The sequence below is a fragment of the Triticum aestivum genome, chromosome 3D (assembly GCF_018294505.1).
Source record: "Triticum aestivum cultivar Chinese Spring chromosome 3D, IWGSC CS RefSeq v2.1, whole genome shotgun sequence".
NCBI lineage: Eukaryota > Viridiplantae > Streptophyta > Magnoliopsida > Poales > Poaceae > Triticum > Triticum aestivum.
The window spans coordinates 423,202,989-423,206,827 of NC_057802.1; positions in this window are offsets into that span (position 1 = coordinate 423,202,989).

Sequence of the window (3,839 nt, forward strand, 5' to 3'; positions counted from 1 at the left end):
CGGGGAGGGGAAGGGGAGGGGCTCTGGGGAAGAATGTTGGGGGCAAAGAGGGGAAAACAATGGAGTTACCAAAGCAACCCTTTTCCGTTCATGTGGCAGGGGTAAAACAGGAATATCGCAGGGCTAAACTTTTGGGCGCGTGATATTTCGATGTGAGCAGGAAGTCTGAAAGCTTTTGGCGCCTAAAATAATAAGTATTCTGCTCTCGTACGGCCGACTATGATATCATGGCCGACAATTTGTTTGTTTTGCACGCAAAAAAAAGTGCAAGTTTTGAAAATCAATGTCTCCAACTCGAAACTTAGATTGTCCATTCAATTCAAATATGGATCATTGAGCTACTACAAGCAAATACCATCATACGGTCCAATTCAAATGAAATTCCAAATGTGTTTATCCTAAATATGATGACAAAAGCAAAAATGTGTATGTGTATGAATAAAGTAGATTATAAAGTTTGAACATGCCCGTATGTGTATATCTCTAGGTTTGATATATGAATTTGAAATCACGAAATCCCGGCTTAAAAAATGTACCTCCGTTTAAATGAATTACAAAAGCTAATGATGGAGTCAAATTCCAAAATTCCAATCTTAGGTTTGTAATTTTGGTACATCAAGGTATATCACGCATGTTCAAAAGTATCGTTATCTCATAGTACAAACCGTGAAACAAATTGATCAACCATGAGTGCACAATATCTGAATTACGCTAAAGTCCCTCAAATATAGACACCTCACTCTTTATCTGAAGTCAACCCCCCACCACACACACACACACACATAGAGAAGTCGTTCTCTCCCCCAAACACCAACACACGAGCACATTAACACCCCTCTCTCTTGTAAAGTCCGGACCCCAACATAGGTCTCTATCACTTTGTCTCTCGGGCATGCACACATCTCTCCCCTCACTCTCTAGGTCTCCCGCTATCTCTCTTACCCAAGCACACGCACTATGTAGAGTGTATATTTCCCATACACACAAAACATCGCTCCCAAACGTCTATCTCCCTAGTCATGTGGTTCTCGCGCACTCACCTCACACACCACCCCCACTGCAAATAAGCACACTTTGTCTCCTTGTGCACCACTCTTCTCTTTCTATCTCTCCCAAATGCGGACCCGCCCCAGCTCCTTCCCTGTATACATATATGTCGTGACTCTTTGCATAGCTCCCTAATGTATAATCGTTCTCGAGTTCGCACATTGTTCTCTACACCATCTATTCTAGATCTCTCATGAAGTCCCTATCACACACACGATGACTCGCTTCCCTTGCGTCTCCGTTCATAGGCCAATTTCGGACAACATCAACATTGTCTCCCTATCTATACGCCATTTATGGACACAAACGACCCCTCTCGCCCCCCCTCTCTCTCTCTCCGTCGCTAGCTCTCTCTTTCTCTCGCTCTCACACCCCTCTCCCACACACACACTTGATGTCTCTTCCAAATAGTCTGCTCCCCCCGCCCGCACCCGTGCTATCTTGCTACTACACATGTCACACCATTCCCCGTTCCCTTATACTAGGTTTACATCATCAGTGGTCTCTCTGCTCCACATACACTCTCTCCCTCTCACACACAAACGCGTGCACAAACACACACAGCCACGCACAAACACCCATTTATCTGGATCCTCATCTCTCCTCATGTCCGCATGTGTATCTCACACACTCACTCTCTAATTATGTATATGTGTCTCCACGTTACACAACACAAAGCCCCATGTACATGTCTCTCTCTATCCTCCAAACACATAGACACAAAGAATCTGTTATCATTGCCTCAGTCTCTAACATATCACACACGCACTCTCTCTCTCTCTCTCTCTCTCTCTCTCTCTCTCTCTCTCGCAAACACGCTCAACAAGGGTTTCCCCGTGAATAACTTACGGTCTATTCATCAACAGTCGTGGCAGTACGGCGAACACGAGACATGAAAAAGAATAAATCTACACGTGCTTATACCACCTAGTATGACTACTAGGACTAGAGCAAGCCAAAAAGCGCGCCGCCGTCACCCCCTCCTTGTCGGCGACGGGAAAATCTTTGTTTTACACAGTCGAGAAGTCATCGTGCTAAGGCCACATGCCGAGGTGTTGAATAGAATGTAGATGCTAGTTTACGGAAGCAAGTATCGATAATACGTTTGTATCTCCATACTTATATTTCTTCTCTTATAAAAAACCGAGTTGGTGATGATGGTACGTGTGCCATCTTGCAATATAGACCGTCCAATCTATATCTGACGGATGGAAATTAAACTAAAAGATACCCGCACCCCTCTCCACATTTCCAGACAGGGCCTTCCCTCGTTCATCCTTATCTCCAACAAACCTCATTGTTGAGAAATTAAGAAAGGAAGCCTCTGGAACAAACTGGACTGGTGGCCGCTGCCGGCGTCGTCAATCCCCATGCCTCCGCTCAGTCCGACCACCAACCACCACCACACCCCACTCCTCTTCACCTTATCTCATATTTCTCGAGATATCATTAGTTTTTACACATGGGATTACTCCCGCAAGGGTCAATCACAACAAGTGTTTTATAAAAAAATGCATCTTGATGTTTCGTGCAATGCACGGATCTTGCTAGTACTCCTACACAAGACTAAGTTGGTGATGCTGGTGTGTCTGCCATCCGTCGTTTCTGACCATTAGATCTACATCTAACGATTGTGAGGTAAGTTGTTGCCTTTTCTCACCAACATCCCACTTGTCTACCAATTTGCAGAAAAACCCATAATTAGTATCTTAAAACCAACCACATCCCTCCCTGACCTCACCAAAACAGCCCAAGGAATATATTCTAATTGAAACATAATATATCTCTAGTGACATATGTATATCAAAATTAGAGTGTTTTGTACCAAGTTTGTGAATAAGTATTATTCTAATTATGATTCGTTGCAACGGACATGAACATTGATAGTATTTCCAACCATGCATTTTTTCCTAGTATTCCATAGTTTCGAGTTTTCCATCAAGATATTAGTCACTCATGGTTGATATTTACTTTCAATCATGTACACATATGCACTATGTAACTAGCCTTGCTTATTGGCTTCCGAAGCTTAACTTTTACTCCTACTTACAATATGTAGAGTATTTAACAAAAAACTACCACTTTCAACCAGCCCTAGGAAGAATCTATTATACAAAAAATAGCAAAAACATACCCAAAATTTCTTAATCCACGCCAAAAACTACCTAGTACTCCTACCGATTAGGTTCGTTTAAACCCATTTATGACAGGGTTGGCCCACACGTCCGTGCTGAGAGGCAGCTTAAACCAACACATTTTGTTTGACCATTGACACAAGGGACCCACATCTGACCTTCTATCCTTTTATTCCCCCTCAAACCATTATTTTTCCTGAACATTACTTCAAACAGTACTGATGCGTGTTCGTCGGTGGCGCCGGTGATGAGCGAGTTGGCCGCCGCTCCGCCGGACGGGCCGCACGCCGCGCTGGCCTCCGCGCGGGTTGGCAGGCTGGCCCGAGCGTGACTCACGAGCGAGCAAGCCGCCGCGCTGGCCTTCGCTCGAGCCAGATGGCTGGCCTTAGCGCGGCGCGCGCGAGCAAGCCGCCGCGCTGCCATGCCAATCTAGCTAGCAAACCTTGCAGACAAGCAGCTGGACGGAGCTATCTTGGCTAGCTAGCGGCCGCGAGCGCCGGACGGAGCTGGCATCCGGGCTGCCGCAACATGGGCTCCGCACCGCCGGCGGTTTTGACCTCGCCTTCTGCCGGTGGTGGTAGCTGCGTCCCATGGCCGAGGATGACTAGGTGGACGGGCCGGAGGTAGGAGGTCACTCGAGGATTTTTGTTGGTAAGA